A 23,543-nucleotide genomic window follows, 5' to 3' on the forward strand; every position below is an offset into this window, starting at 1 on the left:
TATAAAAGAAGAATGGAAAGCTGTTGACAGCATTTTAGGAAAAACAAGGAAACCTAACGTTATAGAATCTATTGTAGTCAATGATGTTTCTCTAACAGATTTAAACTGTATTTCGAACAAATTTAATGAATATTTTACAGAAATATCGAATACATTAAAGCCATCCATTAGTTCTACTGGTAACTGTAACTGTTTTATACAAAATCGCCTGGATGCTGACTACATACAACCTAATTGCTTTGCTTTTAGTCCCATCTCTTCTTTTGAAACCTACAAAACTATTTTATCTCTGAAAAACCAAAACTCTTGCACTTCAGATGGAATATCTAGTAACTTACTTAAAAAAATTGCATTTTATGTCTCTGATGTTTTAAGTTACATATTTAACTTAAGTGTTGAACAAGGTTGTTTTCCAACTCAGTTTAAGTGTGCGGAAGTTATTCCCCTCTTTAAAAAGGGTGATCGAAAAAATATGCTTAACTACCGACCTATCTCTATTCTTCCAACTTTTTCAAAAATATTTGAAAAATTAATGATCAAAAGAATTACTTCTTACCTAGATAAAAACAAATTTTTCAACGAAAATCAATTTGGTTTCCGCTCTGGTAAATCAACTGAAGATGCCATTCTTAGGCTATGTAGTCAACTTTATAGCAGCTTAAATAAAAATAAATCTACAATGGCTATTTTCATCGATATGACGAAAGCATTCGATATGGTTGACCATGAGTTATTATTAAATAAGTTGTATAATGCAGGATTTAGAGGAGTAATTTTTCAATGGTTAAAATCCTACTTGAATGAAAGAGTTCAAAAAGTTGTTGTTAACGGTACACATAGTGAAGCCCGATTTTTAAAAAGTGGAGTTCCACAGGGATCTGTACTCGGTCCTTTGTTTTTCCTTGTGTATATAAACTCAATTTTTGAGCTGCGATTGAATGGCCTTTCGACGGCATTTGCAGACGATATATCATTTACCTACCAGTCAAATTCGGAATTAAATTGTGTTTTGCAAATTGAAGAGGATCTTGAAGTACTAAGAACTTGGTTTTTTAACCACAAGTTAATTATAAGTGAAAAAACGAAGTTCATGAATTTTAAAACAACTGGTCATCGTGTTTGTAACTATAATTTATTTTTTCATGCTCCAAGCTGTAGACAATTCACATTTCCAATTCACGATTGTGGTAAACCTAATTTCCAACATAAATATTCTTGTTCCGATTCTTGTTTCAAAGTTGATTCAGTGAATAGTTTCAAATATCTGGGTGTTACAATTGATTCTAACCTTAATTGGAAAGACCATAGTAACAACATCAAAAATCATATGATGCTCATAACGAGAAAAATGTATCTTTTAAAACCATTCTGCTCTAGAAAGGTTCTAACTTCAATTTATTATGGTCTTGCACATTCTAAACTACAGTACGGGTTATCTAGCTGGGGTGGTTCCTATGCAAATACTTTTAGACCTTTATTGATTGCTCAAAAACATCTTGTTCGAATTATTTGCAACAAAAATCGTTTAACAGAAAGTTGGCCCTTATACAAGGAATTGCGAATTCTACCTATGAGACATCTTTATATTTTTAAAGTGCTAAAAGAATTTTTCAAACAAAGTGGTAATATTCCTAGTCGGAACTCGCAGTTATACAATCTTAGAATAAACAACATGCATCTTGTAAATGAACCTACTGCCCACAAAACTCATTTCTCTAACTTTTATACTGCCACAGCACCAAAATCGTTTAATAAATTACCTCTGGTTATCAGAAAAACTCAAAACTTAAACTCTTTCTTGAAAAAATTGAAAGACTGGCTTTTCACTATTGACTTAATTTCTATTGAAAACTATTGTTAAAAATTGTATAAAATTGTATCATAATATTAATATAAGTACATATGTATCATTTTGCTTCTTTTTTACGAATTATTTTGATGAATTGTTTATTTTTCTATATAATTTGTATCATTTTGCTTCTTTTTTACGAATTATTTTGATGAATTGTTTATTTTTCTACATAATTTGAATTATCACTAAAATATTTATTGAATACCTTAACTTATTGAATTATTGTTTATTATCATATTACTGATTGTCACCCCACAACAGTTTCCTATTATTGTAAAATTTAATTAAAAAATGTATCATTCAACACTAACTTTAAGTTAAAGAATGATAGCTATTATTTATTCTTTTTAACACTATTTTGTTTTGCACTATAAGTTTAAATTGTAAATGGAAAAAGAATGAATAAAAATGTTTTCTAATTCTAATTCTAATTCTAATTCTTTTATAAGTTTTGGATGCGTAGTTTTGATTTTATGGCATTTGGAATTTTGCATACTTTGACCCCAAAAAGACTCATATTAACGGAGTTATGGCCATTTTTGTAAAAAATTCCGAATTTTTATCATATTTTTTTAAGGTGAACTTTTTTACGTCCAAACTCTTTGCAATGCGATAGGTAAGGAGTGAATAGCAGAGTACAAAAATGTATCTTTTATAAGTTTTGGATGCGTAGTTTTGATTTTATGGCATTTGGAATTTTGCATACTTTGACCCCAAAAAGACTCATATTAACGGAGTTATGGCCATTTTTGTAAAAAATTCCGAATTTTTATCATATTTTTTTAAGGTGAACTTTTTTACGTCCAAACTCTTTGCAATGCGATAAGGAGTGAATAGCAGAGTACAAAAATGTATCTTTCATTAGTTTTGGATGCGTAGTTTTGATTTTATGGCATTTGGAATTTTGCATACTTTGACCCCAAAAAGACTCATATTAACGGAGTTATGGCCATTTTTGTAAAAAATTCCGAATTTTTATCATATTTTTTTAAGGTGAACTTTTTTACGTCCAAACTCTTTGCAATGCGATAAGGAGTGAATAGCAGAGTACAAAAATGTATCTTTTATAAGTTTTGGATGCGTAGTTTTGATTTTATGGGATATGGAATTTTGCATACTTTGACCCCAAAAAGACTCATATTAACGGAGTTATGGCCATTTTTGTAAAAAATTCCGAATTTTTATCATATTTTTTTAAGGTGAACTTTTTTACGTCCAAACTCTTTGCAATGCGGTAAGGAGTGAATAGCAGAGTACAAAAATGTATCTTTTATTAGTTTTGGATGCGTAGTTTTGATTTTATGGCATTTGGAATTTTGCATACTTTGACCCCAAAAAGACTCATATTAACGGAGTTATGGCCATTTTTGTAAAAAATTCCGAATTTTTATCATATTTTTTTAAGGTGAACTTTTTTACGTCCAAACTCTTTGCAATGCGATAAGGAGTGAATAGCAGAGTACAAAAATGTATCTTTTATAAGTTTTGGATGCGTAGTTTTGATTTTATGGCATTTGGAATTTTGCATACTTTGACCCCAAAAAGACTCATATTAACGGAGTTATGGCCATTTTTGTAAAAAATTCCGAATTTTTATCATATTTTTTTAAGGTGAACTTTTTTACGTCCAAACTCTTTGCAATGCGATAAGGAGTGAATAGCAGAGTACAAAAATGTATCTTTCATTAGTTTTGGATGCGTAGTTTTGATTTTATGGCATTTGGAATTTTGCATACTTTGACCCCAAAAAGACTCATATTAACGGAGTTATGGCCATTTTTGTAAAAAATTCCGAATTTTTATCATATTTTTTTAAGGTGAACTTTTTTACGTCCAAACTCTTTGCAATGCGATAAGGAGTGAATAGCAGAGTACAAAAATGTATCTTTTATAAGTTTTGGATGCGTAGTTTTGATTTTATGGCATTTGGAATTTTGCATACTTTGACCCCAAAAAGACTCATATTAACGGAGTTATGGCCATTTTTGTAAAAAATTCCGAATTTTTATCATATTTTTTTAAGGTGAACTTTTTTACGTCCAAACTCTTTGCAATGCGATAAGGAGTGAATAGCAGAGTACAAAAATGTATCTTTCATTAGTTTTGGATGCGTAGTTTTGATTTTATGGCATTTGGAATTTTGCATACTTTGACCCCAAAAAGACTCATATTAACGGAGTTATGGCCATTTTTGTAAAAAATTCCGAATTTTTATCATATTTTTTTAAGGTGAACTTTTTTACGTCCAAACTCTTTGCAATGCGATAAGGAGTGAATAGCAGAGTACAAAAATGTATCTTTTATAAGTTTTGGATGCGTAGTTTTGATTTTATGGCATTTGGAATTTTGCATACTTTGACCCCAAAAAGACTCATATTAACGGAGTTATGGCCATTTTTGTAAAAAATTCCGAATTTTTATCATATTTTTTTAAGGTGAACTTTTTTACGTCCAAACTCTTTGCAATGCGATAAGGAGTGAATAGCAGAGTACAAAAATGTATCTTTTATAAGTTTTGGATGCGTAGTTTTGATTTTATGGCATTTGGAATTTTGCATACTTTGACCCCAAAAAGACTCATATTAACGGAGTTATGGCCATTTTTGTAAAAAATTCCGAATTTTTATCATATTTTTTTAAGGTGAACTTTTTTACGTCCAAACTCTTTGCAATGCGATAAGGAGTGAATAGCAGAGTACAAAAATGTATCTTTTATAAGTTTTGGATGCGTAGTTTTGATTTTATGGCATTTGGAATTTTGCATACTTTGACCCCAAAAAGACTCATATTAACGGAGTTATGGCCATTTTTGTAAAAAATTCCGAATTTTTATCATATTTTTTTAAGGTGAACTTTTTTACGTCCAAACTCTTTGCAATGCGATAAGGAGTGAATAGCAGAGTACAAAAATGTATCTTTTATAAGTTTTGGATGCGTGGTTTTGATTTTATGGCATTTGGAATTTTGCATACTTTGACCCCAAAAAGACTCATATTAACGGAGTTATGGCCATTTTTGTAAAAAATTCCGAATTTTTATCATATTTTTTTAAGGTGAACTTTTTTACGTCCAAACTCTTTGCAATGCGATAAGGAGTGAATAGCAGAGTACAAAAATGTATCTTTTATAAGTTTTGGATGCGTAGTTTTGATTTTATGGCATTTGGAATTTTGCATACTTTGACCCCAAAAAGACTCATATTAACGGAGTTATGGCCATTTTTGTAAAAAATTCCGAATTTTTATCATATTTTTTTAAGGTGAACTTTTTTACGTCCAAACTCTTTGCAATGCGATAAGGAGTGAATAGCAGAGTACAAAAATGTATCTTTTATAAGTTTTGGATGCGCAGTTTTGATTTTATGGGATTTGGAATTTTGCATACTTTGACCCCAAAAAGACTCATATTAACGGAGTTATGGCCATTTTTGTAAAAAATTCCGAATTTTTATCATATTTTTTTAAGGTGAACTTTTTTACGTCCAAACTCTTTGCAATGCGATAAGGAGTGAATAGCAGAGTACAAAAATGTATCTTTTATAAGTTTTGGATGCGTAGTTTTGATTTTATGGGATTTGGAATTTTGCATACTTTGACCCCAAAAAGACTCATATTAACGGAGTTATGGCCATTTTTGTAAAAAATTCCGAATTTTTATCATATTTTTTTAAGGTGAACTTTTTTACGTCCAAACTCTTTGCAATGCGATAAGGAGTGAATAGCAGAGTACAAAAATGTATCTTTCATTAGTTTTGGATGCGTAGTTTTGATTTTATGGCATTTGGAATTTTGCATACTTTGACCCCAAAAAGACTCATATTAACGGAGTTATGGCCATTTTTGTAAAAAATTCCGAATTTTTATCATATTTTTTTAAGGTGAACTTTTTTACGTCCAAACTCTTTGCAATGCGATAAGGAGTGAATAGCAGAGTACAAAAATGTATCTTTTATAAGTTTTGGATGCGTAGTTTTGATTTTATGGCATTTGGAATTTTGCATACTTTGACCCCAAAAAGACTCATATTAACGGAGTTATGGCCATTTTTTTAAAAAATTCCGAATTTTTATCATATTTTTTTTAGGTGAACTTTTTTACGTCCAAACTCTTTGCAATGCGATAAGGAGTGAATAGCAGAGTACAAAAATGTATCTTTTATAAGTTTTGGATGCGTAGTTTTGATTTTATGGCATTTGGAATTTTGCATACTTTGACCCCAAAAAGACTCATATTAACGGAGTTATGGCCATTTTTGTAAAAAATTCCGAATTTTTATCATATTTTTTTAAGGTGAACTTTTTTACGTCCAAACTCTTTGCAATGCGATAAGGAGTGAATAGCAGAGTACAAAAATGTATCTTTTATTAGTTTTGGATGCGTAGTTTTGATTTTATGGCATTTGGAATTTTGCATACTTTGACCCCAAAAAGACTCATATTAACGGAGTTATGGCCATTTTTGTAAAAAATTCCGAATTTTTATCATATTTTTTTAAGGTGAACTTTTTTACGTCCAAACTCTTTGCAATGCGATAAGGAGTGAATAGCAGAGTACAAAAATGTATCTTTTATTAGTTTTGGATGCGTAGTTTTGATTTTATGGCATTTGGAATTTTGCATACTTTGACCCCAAAAAGACTCATATTAACGGAGTTATGGCCATTTTTGTAAAAAATTCCGAATTTTTATCATATTTTTTTAAGGTGAACTTTTTTACGTCCAAACTCTTTGCAATGCGATAAGGAGTGAATAGCAGAGTACAAAAATGTATCTTTTATAAGTTTTGGATGCGTAGTTTTGATTTTATGGCATTTGGAATTTTGCATACTTTGACCCCAAAAAGACTCATATTAACGGAGTTATGGCCATTTTTGTAAAAAATTCCGAATTTTTATCATATTTTTTTAAGGTGAACTTTTTTACGTCCAAACTCTTTGCAATGCGATAAGGAGTGAATAGCAGAGTACAAAAATGTATCTTTTATTAGTTTTGGATGCGTAGTTTTGATTTTATGGCATTTGGAATTTTGCATACTTTGACCCCAAAAAGACTCATATTAACGGAGTTATGGCCATTTTTGTAAAAAATTCCGAATTTTTATCATATTTTTTTAAGGTGAACTTTTTTACGTCCAAACTCTTTGCAATGCGATAAGGAGTGAATAGCAGAGTACAAAAATGTATCTTTTATTAGTTTTGGATGCGTAGTTTTGATTTTATGGCATTTGGAATTTTGCATACTTTGACCCCAAAAAGACTCATATTAACGGAGTTATGGCCATTTTTGTAAAAAATTCCGAATTTTTATCATATTTTTTTAAGGTGAACTTTTTTACGTCCAAACTCTTTGCAATGCGATAAGGAGTGAATAGCAGAGTACAAAAATGTATCTTTCATTAGTTTTGGATGCGTAGTTTTGATTTTATGGGATTTGGAATTTTGCATACTTTGACCCCAAAAAGACTCATATTAACGGAGTTATGGCCATTTTCGTAAAAAAATTCCGAATTTTTATCATATTTTTTTAAGGTGAACTTTTTTACGTCCAAACTCTTTGCAATGCGATAAGGAGTGAATAGCAGAGTACAAAAATGTATCTTTTATAAGTTTTGGATGCGTAGTTTTGATTTTTTTACGTCCAAACTCTTTGCAATGCGATAAGGAGTGAATAGCAGAGTACAAAAATGTATCTTTTATAAGTTTTGGATGCGTAGTTTTGATTTTATGGCATTTGGAATTTTGCATACTTTGACCCCAAAAAGACTCATATTAACGGAGTTATGGCCATTTTTGTAAAAAATTCCGAATTTTTATCATATTTTTTTAAGGTGAACTTTTTTACGTCCAAACTCTTTGCAATGCGATAAGGAGTGAATAGCAGAGTACAAAAATGTATCTTTTATAAGTTTTGGATGCGTAGTTTTGATTTTATGGGATTTGGAATTTTGCATACTTTGACCCCAAAAAGACTCATATTAACGGAGTTATGGCCATTTTTGTAAAAAATTCCGAATTTTTATCATATTTTTTTAAGGTGAACTTTTTTACGTCCAAACTCTTTGCAATGCGATAAGGAGTGAATAGCAGAGTACAAAAATGTATCTTTTATAAGTTTTGGATGCGTAGTTTTGATTTTATGGCATTTGGAATTTTGCATACTTTGACCCCAAAAAGACTCATATTAACGGAGTTATGGCCATTTTTGTAAAAAATTCCGAATTTTTATCATATTTTTTTAAGGTGAACTTTTTTACGTCCAAACTCTTTGCAATGCGATAAGGAGTGAATAGCAGAGTACAAAAATGTATCTTTCATTAGTTTTGGATGCGTAGTTTTGATTTTATGGGATTTGGAATTTTGCATACTTTGACCCCAAAAAGACTCATATTAACGGAGTTATGGCCATTTTTGTAAAAAATTCCGAATTTTTATCATATTTTTTTAAGGTGAACTTTTTTACGTCCAAACTCTTTGCAATGCGATAAGGAGTGAATAGCAGAGTACAAAAATGTATCTTTTATTAGTTTTGGATGCGTAGTTTTGATTTTATGGCATTTGGAATTTTGCATACTTTGACCCCAAAAAGACTCATATTAACGGAGTTATGGCCATTTTTGTAAAAAATTCCGAATTTTTATCATATTTTTTTAAGGTGAACTTTTTTACGTCCAAACTCTTTGCAATGCGATAAGGAGTGAATGGCAGAGTACAAAAATGTATCTTTTATAAGTTTTGGATGCGTAGTTTTGATTTTATGGGATTTGGAATTTTGCATACTTTGACCCCAAAAAGACTCATATTAACGGAGTTATGGCCATTTTTGTAAAAAATTCCGAATTTTTATCATATTTTTTTAAGGTGAACTTTTTTACGTCCAAACTCTTTCCAATGCGATAAGGAGTGAATAGCAGAGTACAAAAATGTATCTTTTATAAGTTTTGGATGCGTAGTTTTGATTTTATGGGATTTGGAATTTTGCATACTTTGACCCAAAAAAGACTCATATTAACGGAGTTATGGCCATTTTTGTAAAAAATTCCGAATTTTTATCATATTTTTTTAAGGTGAACTTTTTTACGTCCAAACTCTTTGCAATGCGATAAGGAGTGAATAGCAGAGTACAAAAATGTATCTTTTATAAGTTTTGGATGCGTAGTTTTGATTTTATGGCATTTGGAATTTTGCATACTTTGACCCCAAAAAGACTCATATTAACGGAGTTATGGCCATTTTTTTAAAAAATTCCGAATTTTTATCATATTTTTTTAAGGTGAACTTTTTTACGTCCAAACTCTTTGCAATGCGATAAGGAGTGAATAGCAGAGTACAAAAATGTATCTTTTATAAGTTTTGGATGCGTAGTTTTGATTTTATGGCATTTGGAATTTTGCATACTTTGACCCCAAAAAGACTCATATTAACGGAGTTATGGCCATTTTTGTAAAAAATTCCGAATTTTTATCATATTTTTTTAAGGTGAACTTTTTTACGTCCAAACTCTTTGCAATGCGATAAGGAGTGAATAGCAGAGTACAAAAATGTATCTTTTATAAGTTTTGGATGCGTAGTTTTGATTTTATGGCATTTGGAATTTTGCATACTTTGACCCCAAAAAGACTCATATTAACGGAGTTATGGCCATTTTTGTAAAAAATTCCGAATTTTTATCATATTTTTTTAAGGTGAACTTTTTTACGTCCAAACTCTTTGCAATGCGATAAGGAGTGAATAGCAGAGTACAAAAATGTATCTTTTATAAGTTTTGGATTCGTAGTTTTGATTTTATGGCATTTGGAATTTTGCATACTTTGACCCCAAAAAGACTCATATTAACGGAGTTATGGCCATTTTTGTAAAAAATTCCGAATTTTTATCATATTTTTTTAAGGTGAACTTTTTTACGTCCAAACTCTTTCCAATGCGATAAGGAGTGAATAGCAGAGTACAAAAATGTATCTTTTATAAGTTTTGGATGCGTAGTTTTGATTTTATGGGATTTGGAATTTTGCATACTTTGACCCCAAAAAGACTCATATTAACGGAGTTATGGCCATTTTTGTAAAAAATTCCGAATTTTTATCATATTTTTTTAAGGTGAACTTTTTTACGTCCAAACTCTTTGCAATGCGATAAGGAGTGAATAGCAGAGTACAAAAATGTATCTTTTATAAGTTTTGGATGCGTAGTTTTGATTTTATGGCATTTGGAATTTTGCATACTTTGACCCCAAAAAGACTCATATTAACGGAGTTATGGCCATTTTTGTAAAAAATTCCGAATTTTTATCATATTTTTTTAAGGTGAACTTTTGTACGTCCAAACTCTTTGCAATGCGATAAGGAGTGAATGGCAGAGTACAAAAATGTATCTTTTATAAGTTTTGGATGCGTAGTTTTGATTTTATGGGATTTGGAATTTTGCATACTTTGACCCCAAAAAGACTCATATTAACGGAGTTATGGCCATTTTTGTAAAAAATTCCGAATTTTTATCATATTTTTTTAAGGTGAACTTTTTTACGTCCAAACTCTTTCCAATGCGATAAGGAGTGAATAGCAGAGTACAAAAATGTATCTTTTATAAGTTTTGGATGCGTAGTTTTGATTTTATGGGATTTGGAATTTTGCATACTTTGACCCAAAAAAGACTCATATTAACGGAGTTATGGCCATTTTTGTAAAAAATTCCGAATTTTTATCATATTTTTTTAAGGTGAACTTTTTTACGTCCAAACTCTTTGCAATGCGATAAGGAGTGAATAGCAGAGTACAAAAATGTATCTTTTATAAGTTTTGGATGCGTAGTTTTGATTTTATGGCATTTGGAATTTTGCATACTTTGACCCCAAAAAGACTCATATTAACGGAGTTATGGCCATTTTTGTAAAAAATTCCGAATTTTTATCATATTTTTTTAAGGTGAACTTTTTTACGTCCAAACTCTTTGCAATGCGATAAGGAGTGAATAGCAGAGTACAAAAATGTATCTTTTATAAGTTTTGGATGCGTAGTTTTGATTTTATGGCATTTGGAATTTTGCATACTTTGACCCCAAAAAGACTCATATTAACGGAGTTATGGCCATTTTTGTAAAAAATTCCGAATTTTTATCATATTTTTTTAAGGTGAACTTTTTTACGTCCAAACTCTTTGCAATGCGATAAGGAGTGAATAGCAGAGTACAAAAATGTATCTTTTATAAGTTTTGGATGCGTAGTTTTGATTTTATGGCATTTGGAATTTTGCATACTTTGACCCCAAAAAGACTCATATTAACGGAGTTATGGCCATTTTTGTAAAAAATTTCGAATTTTTATCATATTTTTTTAAGGTGAACTTTTTTACGTCCAAACTCTTTGCAATGCGATAAGGAGTGAATAGCAGAGTACAAAAATGTATCTTTTATAAGTTTTGGATGCGTAGTTTTGATTTTATGGCATTTGGAATTTTGCATACTTTGACCCCAAAAAGACTCATATTAACGGAGTTATGGCCATTTTTGTAAAAAATTCCGAATTTTTATCATATTTTTTTAAGGTGAACTTTTTTACGTCCAAACTCTTTGCAATGCGATAAGGAGTGAATAGCAGAGTACAAAAATGTATCTTTTATTAGTTTTGGATGCGTAGTTTTGATTTTATGGCATTTGGAATTTTGCATACTTTGACCCCAAAAAGACTCATATTAACGGAGTTATGGCCATTTTTGTAAAAAATTCCGAATTTTTATCATATTTTTTTAAGGTGAACTTTTTTACGTCCAAACTCTTTGCAATGCGATAAGGAGTGAATAGCAGAGTACAAAAATGTATCTTTTATAAGTTTTGGATGCGCAGTTTTGATTTTATGGGATTTGGAATTTTGCATACTTTGACCCCAAAAAGACTCATATTAACGGAGTTATGGCCATTTTTGTAAAAAATTCCGAATTTTTATCATATTTTTTTAAGGTGAACTTTTTTACGTCCAAACTCTTTGCAATGCGATAAGGAGTGAATAGCAGAGTACAAAAATGTATCTTTTATAAGTTTTGGATGCGTAGTTTTGATTTTATGGGATTTGGAATTTTGCATACTTTGACCCCAAAAAGACTCATATTAACGGAGTTATGGCCATTTTTGTAAAAAATTCCGAATTTTTATCATATTTTTTTAAGGTGAACTTTTTTACGTCCAAACTCTTTGCAATGCGATAAGGAGTGAATAGCAGAGTACAAAAATGTATCTTTCATTAGTTTTGGATGCGTAGTTTTGATTTTATGGCATTTGGAATTTTGCATACTTTGACCCCAAAAAGACTCATATTAACGGAGTTATGGCCATTTTTGTAAAAAATTAGGAATTTTTATCATATTTTTTTAAGGTGAACTTTTTTACGTCCAAACTCTTTGCAATGCGATAAGGAGTGAATAGCAGAGTACAAAAATGTATCTTTTATTAGTTTTGGATGCGTAGTTTTGATTTTATGGCATTTGGAATTTTGCATACTTTGACCCCAAAAAGACTCATATTAACGGAGTTATGGCCATTTTTGTAAAAAATTCCGAATTTTTATCATATTTTTTTAAGGTGAACTTTTTTACGTCCAAACTCTTTGCAATGCGATAAGGAGTGAATAGCAGAGTACAAAAATGTATCTTTTATAAGTTTTGGATGCGTAGTTTTGATTTTATGGCATTTGGAATTTTGCATACTTTGACCCCAAAAAGACTCATATTAACGGAGTTATGGCCATTTTTGTAAAAAATTCCGAATTTTTATCATATTTTTTTTAGGTGAACTTTTTTACGTCCAAACTCTTTGCAATGCGATAAGGAGTGAATAGCAGAGTACAAAAATGTATCTTTTATTAGTTTTGGATGCGTAGTTTTGATTTTATGGCATTTGGAATTTTGCATACTTTGACCCCAAAAAGACTCATATTAACGGAGTTATGGCCATTTTTGTAAAAAATTCCGAATTTTTATCATATTTTTTTAAGGTGAACTTTTTTACGTCCAAACTCTTTGCAATGCGATAAGGAGTGAATAGCAGAGTACAAAAATGTATCTTTTATTAGTTTTGGATGCGTAGTTTTGATTTTATGGCATTTGGAATTTTGCATACTTTGACCCCAAAAAGACTCATATTAACGGAGTTATGGCCATTTTTGTAAAAAATTCCGAATTTTTATCATATTTTTTTAAGGTGAACTTTTTTACGTCCAAACTCTTTGCAATGCGATAAGGAGTGAATAGCAGAGTACAAAAATGTATCTTTCATTAGTTTTGGATGCGTAGTTTTGATTTTATGGGATTTGGAATTTTGCATACTTTGACCCCAAAAAGACTCATATTAACGGAGTTATGGCCATTTTCGTAAAAAAATTCCGAATTTTTATCATATTTTTTTAAGGTGAACTTTTTTACGTCCAAACTCTTTGCAATGCGATAAGGAGTGAATAGCAGAGTACAAAAATGTATCTTTTATAAGTTTTGGATGCGTAGTTTTGATTTTTTTTACGTCCAAACTCTTTGCAATGCGATAAGGAGTGAATAGCAGAGTACAAAAATGTATCTTTTATAAGTTTTGGATGCGTAGTTTTGATTTTATGGGATTTGGAATTTTGCATACTTTGACCCCAAAAAGACTCATATTAACGGAGTTATGGCCATTTTTGTAAAAAATTCCGAATTTTTATCATATTTTTTTAAGGTGAACTTTTTTACGTCCAAACTCTTTGCAATGCGATAAGGAGTGAATAGCAGAGTACAAAAATGTATCTTTTATAAGTTTTGGATGCGTAGTTTTGATTTTATGGCATTTGGAATTTTGCATACTTTGACCCCAAAAAGACTCATATTAACGGAGTTATGGCCATTTTTGTAAAAAATTCCGAATTTTTATCATATTTTTTTAAGGTGAACTTTTTTACGTCCAAACTCTTTGCAATGCGATAAGGAGTGAATAGCAGAGTACAAAAATGTATCTTTCATTAGTTTTGGATGCGTAGTTTTGATTTTATGGGATTTGGAATTTTGCATACTTTGACCCCAAAAAGACTCATATTAACGGAGTTATGGCCATTTTTGTAAAAAATTCCGAATTTTTATCATATTTTTTTAAGGTGAACTTTTTTACGTCCAAACTCTTTGCAATGCGATAAGGAGTGAATAGCAGAGTACAAAAATGTATCTTTTATTAGTTTTGGATGCGTAGTTTTGATTTTATGGCATTTGGAATTTTGCATACTTTGACCCCAAAAAGACTCATATTAACGGAGTTATGGCCATTTTTGTAAAAAATTCCGAATTTTTATCATATTTTTTTAAGGTGAACTTTTTTACGTCCAAACTCTTTGCAATGCGATAAGGAGTGAATAGCAGAGTACAAAAATGTATCTTTTATAAGTTTTGGATGCGTAGTTTTGATTTTATGGGATTTGGAATTTTGCATACTTTGACCCCAAAAAGACTCATATTAACGGAGTTATGGCCATTTTTGTAAAAAATTCCGAATTTTTATCATATTTTTTTAAGGTGAACTTTTTTACGTCCAAACTCTTTGCAATGCGATAAGGAGTGAATAGCAGAGTACAAAAATGTATCTTTTATAAGTTTTGGATGCGTAGTTTTGATTTTATGGCATTTGGAATTTTGCATACTTTGACCCCAAAAAGACTCATATTAACGGAGTTATGGCCATTTTTGTAAAAAATTCCGAATTTTTATCATATTTTTTTAAGGTGAACTTTTTTACGTCCAAACTCTTTGCAATGCGATAAGGAGTGAATAGCAGAGTACAAAAATGTATCTTTCATTAGTTTTGGATGCGTAGTTTTGATTTTATGGGATTTGGAATTTTGCATACTTTGACCCCAAAAAGACTCATATTAACGGAGCTATGGCCATTTTTGTAAAAAATTCCGAATTTTTATCATATTTTTTTAAGGTGAACTTTTTTACGTCCAAACTCTTTGCAATGCGATAAGGAGTGAATAGCAGAGTACACAAATGTATCTTTTATTAGTTTTGGATGCGTAGTTTTGATTTTATGGGATTTGGAATTTTGCATACTTTGACCCCAAAAAGACTCATATTAACGGAGTTATGGCCATTTTTGTAAAAAATTCCGAATTTTTATCGTATTTTTTAAGGTGAACTTTTTTACGTCCAAACTCTTTGCAATGCGATAAGGAGTGAATAGCAGAGTACAAAAATGTATCTTTTATTAGTTTTGGATGCGTAGTTTTGATTTTATGGGATTTGGAATTTTGCATACTTTGACCCCAAAAAGTCTCATATTAACGGAGTTATGGCCATTTTTGTAAAAAATTCCGAATTTTTATCATATTTTTTTAAGGTGAACTTTTTTACATCCAAAACTCTTTTGCAATGCGATAAGGAGTGAATAGCAGAGTACAAAAATGTATCTTTTTATTAGTTTTGGATGCGTAGTTTTGATTTTATGGGATTTTGAATTTTGCATACTTTGACCCCAAAAAGACTCATATTAACGGAGTTATGGCCATTTTTGTAAAAAATTCGAATTTGTATCATATTTGTTTAGGGTGATCTTTTTTACGTCCAAACTCTTTGCAATGCGATAAGGAGTGAATAGCAGAGTACAAAAAATGTATCTTTTATAAGTTTTGGATGCGTAGTTTTGATTTTATGGCATTTGGAATTTTGCATACTTTGACCCCAAAAAGACTTATATTAACGGAGTTATGGACATTTTTGTAAAAAATTCCGAATTTTTATCATATTTTTTTAAGGTGAACTTTTTTACGTCCAAACTCTTTGCAATGCGATAAGGAGTGAATAGCAGAGTACAAAAATGTATCTTTTATTAGTTTTGGATGCGTAGTTTTGATTTTATGGGATTTGGAATTTTGCATACTTTGACCCCAAAAAGTCTCATATTAACGGAGTTATGGCCATTTTTGTAAAAAATTCGAATTTGTATCATATTTGTTTAGGGTGATCTTTTTTACGTCCAAACTCTTTGCAATGCGATAAGGAGTGAATAGCAGAGTACAAAAATGTATCTTTTATAAGTTTTGGATGCGTAGTTTTGATTTTATGGCATTTGGAATTTTGCATACTTTGACCCCAAAAAGACTCATATTAACGGAGTTATGGCCATTTTTGTAAAAAATTCCGAATTTTTATCGTATTTTTTTAAGGTGAACTTTTTTACGTCCAAACTCTTTGCAATGCGATAAGGAGTGAATAGCAGAGTACAAAAATGTATCTTTTATTAGTTTTGGATGCGTAGTTTTGATTTTATGGGATTTGGAATTTTGCATACTTTGACCCCAAAAAGTCTCATATTAACGGAGTTATGGCCATTTTTGTAAAAAATTCCGAATTTTTATCATATTTTTTTAAGGTGAACTTTTTTACGTCCAAACTCTTTGCAATGCGATAAGGAGTGAATAGCAGAGTACAAAAATGTATCTTTTATAAGTTTTGGATGCGTAGTTTTGATTTTATGGGATTTGGAATTTTGCATACTTTGACCCCAAAAAGACTCATATTAACGGAGTTATGGCCATTTTTGTAAAAAATTCCGAATTTTTATCGTATTTTTTTAAGGTGAACTTTTTTACGTCCAAACTCTTTGCAATGCGATAAGGAGTGAATAGCAGAGTACAAAAATGTATCTTTTATAAGTTTTGGATGCGTAGTTTTGATTTTATGGCATTTGGAATTTTGCATACTTTGACCCCAAAAAGCCTCATATTAACGGGGTTATGGTCATTTTTGTAAAAAATTCCGAATTTTTATCATATTTTTTTAAGGTGAACTTTTTTACGTCCAAACTCTTTGCAATGCGATAAGGAGTGAATAGCAGAGTACAAAAATGTATCTTTTATTAGTTTTGGATGCGTAGTTTTGATTTTATGGCATTTGGAATTTTGCATACTTTGACCCCAAAAAGTCTCATATTAGCGGAGTTATGGCCATTTTTGTAAAAAATTCCGAATTTTTATCATATTTTTTTAAGGTGAACTTTTTTACGTCCAAACTCTTTGCAATGCGATAAGGAGTGAATAGCAGAGTACAAAAATGTATCTTTTATTAGTTTTGGATGCGTAGTTTTGATTTTATGGGATTTGGAATTTTGCATACTTTGACCCCAAAAAGTCTCATATTAGCGGAGTTATGGCCATTTTTGTAAAAAATTCCGAATTTTTATCATATTTTTTTAAGGTGAACTTTTTTACGTCCAAACTCTTTGCAATGCGATAAGGAGTGAATAGCAGAGTACAAAAATGTATCTTTTATAAGTTTTGGATGCGTAGTTTTGATTTTATGGCATTTGGAATTTTGCATACTTTGACCCCAAAAAGACTCATATTAACGGAGTTATGGCCATTTTTGTAAAAAATTCCGAATTTGTATCATATTTGTTTAGGGTGATCTTTTTTACGTCCAAACTCTTTGCAATGCGATAAGGAGTGAATAGCAGAGTACAAAAATGTATCTTTTATAAGTTTTGGATGCGTAGTTTTGATTTTATGGCATTTGGAATTTTGCATACTTTGACCCCAAAAAGACTCATATTAACGGAGTTATGGCCATTTTTGTAAAAAATTCCGAATTTTTATCGTATTTTTTTAAGGTGAACTTTTTTACGTCCAAACTCTTTGCAATGCGATAAGGAGTGAATAGCAGAGTACAAAAATGTATCTTTTATAAGTTTTGGATGCGTAGTTTTGATTTTATGGCATTTGGAATTTTGCATACTTTGACCCCAAAAAGACTCATATTAACGGAGTTATGGCCATTTTTGTAAAAAATTCCGAATTTGTATCATATTTGTTTAGGGTGATCTTTTTTACGTCCAAACTCTTTGCAATGCGATAAGGAGTGAATAGCAGAGTACAAAAATGTATCTTTTATTAGTTTTGGATGCGTAGTTTTGATTTTATGGCATTTGGAATTTTGCATACTTTGACCCCAAAAAGTCTCATATTAGCGGAGTTATGGCCATTTTTGTAAAAAATTCCGAATTTTTATCATATTTTTTTAAGGTGAACTTTTTTACGTCCAAACTCTTTGCAATGCGATAAGGAGTGAATAGCAGAGTACAAAAATGTATCTTTTATAAGTTTTGGATGCGTAGTTTTGATTTTATGGCATTTGGAATTTTGCATACTTTGACCCCAAAAAGACTCATATTAACGGAGTTATGGCCATTTTTGTAAAAAATTCCGAATTTTTATCATATTTTTTTAAGGTGAACTTTTTTACGTCCAAACTCTTTGCAATGCGATAAGGAGTGAATAGCAGAGTACAAAAATGTATCTTTTATAAGTTTTGGATGCGTAGTTTTGATTTTATGGCATTTGGAATTTTGCATACTTTGACCCCAAAAAGACTCATATTAACGGAGTTATGGCCATTTTTGTAAAAAATTCCGAATTTGTATCATATTTGTTTAGGGTGATCTTTTTTACGTCCAAACTCTTTGCAATGCGATAAGGAGTGAATAGCAGAGTACAAAAATGTATCTTTTATTAGTTTTGGATGCGTAGTTTTGATTTTATGGCATTTGGAATTTTGCATACTTTGACCCCAAAAAGTCTCATATTAGCGGAGTTATGGCCATTTTTGTAAAAAATTCCGAATTTTTATCATATTTTTTTAAGGTGAACTTTTTTACGTCCAAACTCTTTGCAATGCGATAAGGAGTGAATAGCAGAGTACAAAAATGTATCTTTTATAAGTTTTGGATGCGTAGTTTTGATTTTATGGCATTTGGAATTTTGCATACTTTGACCCCAAAAAGACTCATATTAACGGAGTTATGGCCATTTTTGTAAAAAATTCCGAATTTTTATCGTATTTTTTTAAGGTGAACTTTTTTACGTCCAAACTCTTTGCAATGCGATAAGGAGTGAATAGCAGAGTACAAAAATGTATCTTTTATAAGTTTTGGATGCGTAGTTTTGATTTTATGGCATTTGGAATTTTGCATACTTTGACCCCAAAAAGACTCATATTAACGGAGTTATGGCCATTTTTGTAAAAAATTCCGAATTTGTATCATATTTGTTTAGGGTGATCTTTTTTACGTCCAAACTCTTTGCAATGCGATAAGGAGTGAATAGCAGAGTACAAAAATGTATCTTTTATAAGTTTTGGATGCGTAGTTTTGATTTTATGGCATTTGGAATTTTGCATACTTTGACCCCAAAAAGACTCATATTAACGGAGTTATGGCCATTTTTGTAAAAAATTCCGAATTTTTATCGTATTTTTTTAAGGTGAACTTTTTTACGTCCAAACTCTTTGCAATGCGATAAGGAGTGAATAGCAGAGTACAAAAATGTATCTTTTATAAGTTTTGGATGCGTAGTTTTGATTTTATGGCATTTGGAATTTTGCATACTTTGACCCCAAAAAGACTCATATTAACGGAGTTATGGCCATTTTTGTAAAAAAATCCGAATTTGTATCATATTTGTTTAGGGTGATCTTTTTTACGTCCAAACTCTTTGCAATGCGATAAGGAGTGAATAGCAGAGTACAAAAATGTATCTTTTATTAGTTTTGGATGCGTAGTTTTGATTTTATGGCATTTGGAATTTTGCATACTTTGACCCCAAAAAGTCTCATATTAGCGGAGTTATGGCCATTTTTGTAAAAAATTCCGAATTTTTATCATATTTTTTTAAGGTGAACTTTTTTACGTCCAAACTCTTTGCAATGCGATAAGGAGTGAATAGCAGAGTACAAAAATGTATCTTTTATTAGTTTTGGATGCGTAGTTTTGATTTTATGGGATTTGGAATTTTGCATACTTTGACCCCAAAAAGTCTCATATTAACGGAGTTATGGCCATTTTTGTAAAAAATTCCGAATTTTTATCATATTTTTTTAAGGTGAACTTTTTTACGTCCAAACTCTTTGCAATGCGATAAGGAGTGAATAGCAGAGTACAAAAATGTATCTTTTATTAGTTTTGGATGCGTAGTTTTGATTTTATGGGATTTGGAATTTTGCATACTTTGACCCCAAAAAGTCTCATATTAACGGAGTTATGGCCATTTTTGTAAAAAATTCCGAATTTTTATCATATTTTTTTAAGGTGAACTTTTTTACGTCCAAACTCTTTGCAATGCGATAAGGAGTGAATAGCAGAGTACAAACATGTATCTTTTATAAGTTTTGGATGCAGTTTTGATTTTATGGCATTTGGAATTTTGCATACTTTGACCCCAAAAAGACTCATATTAACGGAGTTATGGCCATTTTTGTAAAAAATTCCGAATTTGTATCATATTTTTGTTTAGGGTGATCTTTTTTACGTCCAAACTCTTTGCAATGCGATAAGGAGTGAATAGCAGAGTACAAAAATGTATCTTTTATAAGTTTTGGATGCGTAGTTTTGATTTTATGGCATTTGGAATTTTGCATACTTTGACCCCAAAAAGACTCATATTAACGGAGTTATGGACATTTTTGTAAAAAATTCCGAATTTTTATCATATTTTTTTAAGGTGAACTTTTGTACGTCCAAACTCTTTGCAATGCGATAAGGAGTGAATAGCAGAGTACAAAAATGTATCTTTTATTAGTTTTGGATGCGTAGTTTTGATTTTATGGGATTTGGAATTTTGCATACTTTGACCCCAAAAAGTCTCATATTAACGGAGTTATGGCCATTTTTGTAAAAAATTCCGAATTTTTATCATATTTTTTTAAGGTGAACTTTTTTACGTCCAAACTCTTTGCAATGCGATAAGGAGTGAATAGCAGAGTACAAAAATGTATCTTTTATAAGTTTTGGATGCGTAGTTTTGATTTTATGGCATTTGGAATTTTGCATACTTTGACCCCAAGAAGACTCATATTAACGGAGTTATGGCCATTTTTGTAAAAAATTCCGAATTTGTATCATATTTGTTTAGGGTGATCTTTTTTACGTCCAAACTCTTTGCAATGCGATAAGGAGTGAATAGCAGAGTACAAAAATGTATCTTTTATAAGTTTTGGATGCGTAGTTTTGATTTTATGGCATTTGGAATTTTGCATACTTTGACCCCAAAAAGACTCATATTAACGGAGTTATGGCCATTTTTGTAAAAAATTCCGAATTTGTATCATATTTGTTTAGGGTGATCTTTTTTACGTCCAAACTCTTTGCAATGCGATAAGGAGTGAATAGCAGAGTACAAAAATGTATCTTTTATAAGTTTTGGATGCGTAGTTTTGATTTTATGGCATTTGGAATTTTGCATACTTTGACCCCAAGAAGACTCATATTAACGGAGTTATGGCCATTTTTGTAAAAAATTCCGAATTTTTATCGTATTTTTTTAAGGTGAACTTTTTTACGTCCAAACTCTTTGCAATGCGATAAGGAGTGAATAGCAGAGTACAAAAATGTATCTTTTATTAGTTTTGGATGCGTAGTTTTGATTTTATGGGATTTGGAATTTTGCATACTTTGACCCCAAAAAGACTCATATTAACGGAGTTATGGCCATTTTTGTAAAAAATTCCGAATTTGTATCATATTTGTTTAGGGTGATCTTTTTTACGTCCAAACTCTTTGCAATGCGATAAGGAGTGAATAGCAGAGTACAAAAATGTATCTTTTATAAGTTTTGGATGCGTAGTTTTGATTTTATGGGATTTGGAATTTTGCATACTTTGACCCCAAAAAGTCTCATATTAACGGAGTTATGGCCATTTTTGTAAAAAATTCCGAATTTTTATCATATTTTTTTAAGGTGAACTTTTTTACGTCCAAACTCTTTGCAATGCGATAAGGAGTGAATAGCAGAGTACAAAAATGTATCTTTTATAAGTTTTGGATGCGTAGTTTTGATTTTATGGCATTTGGAATTTTGCATACTTTGACCCCAAGAAGACTCATATTAACGGAGTTATGGCCATTTTTGTAAAAAATTCCGAATTTTTATCGTATTTTTTTAAGGTGAACTTTTTTACGTCCAAACTCTTTGCAATGCGATAAGGAGTGAATAGCAGAGTACAAAAATGTATCTTTTATTAGTTTTGGATGCGTAGTTTTGATTTTATGGGATTTGGAATTTTGCATACTTTGACCCCAAAAAGTCTCATATTAACGGAGTTATGGCCATTTTTGTAAAAAATTCCGAATTTTTATCATATTTTTTTAAGGTGAACTTTTTTACGTCCAAACTCTTTGCAATGCGATAAGGAGTGAATAGCAGAGTACAAAAATGTATCTTTTATAAGTTTTGGATGCGTAGTTTTGATTTTATGGCATTTGGAATTTTGCATACTTTGACCCCAAGAAGACTCATATTAACGGAGTTATGGCCATTTTTGTAAAAAATTCCGAATTTGTATCATATTTGTTTAGGGTGATCTTTTTTACGTCCAAACTCTTTGCAATGCGATAAGGAGTGAATAGCAGAGTACAAAAATGTATCTTTTATAAGTTTTGGATGCGTAGTTTTGATTTTATGGCATTTGGAATTTTGCATACTTTGACCCCAAAAAGACTCATATTAACGGAGTTATGTAAATATACTGGAGGTCCTGATGGTTTACCTTCAATAATTTTAAAAAATTGCTCTGCAAACCTACTACAACCCTTAACTGCTCTTTTTCAGCTCTCTATCTCAAAAGGGATCTTCCCTTCTCTTTGGAAATGTTCCTACATTATCCCGATCCATAAAAAAGGTCCCAAAAAAGAAATCTCTAACTACCGCCCCATAGCTAAACTATCATGCATACCCAAGCTTTTTGAAAGCATAGTCTATGACACAATGCTCTTCTATTGTAAGCAAATTTTCTCCCCTAATCAACACGGTTTTCTAACTGGTAGATCAACTACCACAAACTTAGTTGATTTCGTTTCCAGTTCAATTTGTGCCATGGAGGCTGGCAAAGAAATAGATGTAGTTGCAACTGACCTAAGCAAAGCCTTCGATAAAATCTCACATACCCTTATTCTCTTCAAACTAAAATCACTTGGTTTTCAACCCTCTTTTATTGCATGGATCGAATCATATTTAAATGGACGCCAGTATAATGTCCTTTTTAGAGGTTCAGAATCAATCCCAATCCTTGCAACATCTGGCGTTCCGCAAGGTAGCCATCTCGGCCCTCTGATTTTCATATTAACAATCAATGATGTCGATTGTGTCATAAAAGATTCTTCAATCTCAGTGTACGCTGACGATAAAAAAATATATAGAAGTATCTCCTCCCTTAATGATACCCTCCTTCTTCAACGTGACCTAGACCGATTTTCTACCTGGTGTCAGAAGAACTTCCTTGAGCTTAATGTGAGCAAATGTCAAGCAATAACGTATTCACGTAAACGCTCATCACTTCTCCCTCGTACCTACTTTATTAATAATGAGCCGGTCACACAAGTGGATTCTTTGCGAGATCTCGGAGTAATATGTGATAAGGAACTTAATTTCAGATAAACATCACTAACTCGATAAATAGAGCAAACTCCGCACTTGGTTTTGTTAAACGTTGGTCCAAAGAATTCTCCGACCCCTATGTCACAAAAACCCTTTATCTAACATTTGTCAGACCTCTTCTCGAATATGCTAGCCAGGTATGGTCCCCATTTTATGCATCTTATTCACTTCGTATAGAAGCCGTCCAACGTAGATTTCTTCGATTTGCTCTGCGTGGTCTTCCCTGGCCTGATAGATTTAATCTCCCACCTTATGTTGATCGTTTAAAACTCA

This window comes from Episyrphus balteatus, chromosome 2, assembly GCF_945859705.1.
Source record: "Episyrphus balteatus chromosome 2, idEpiBalt1.1, whole genome shotgun sequence".
NCBI classification, from domain to species: Eukaryota; Metazoa; Arthropoda; class Insecta; order Diptera; family Syrphidae; genus Episyrphus; species Episyrphus balteatus.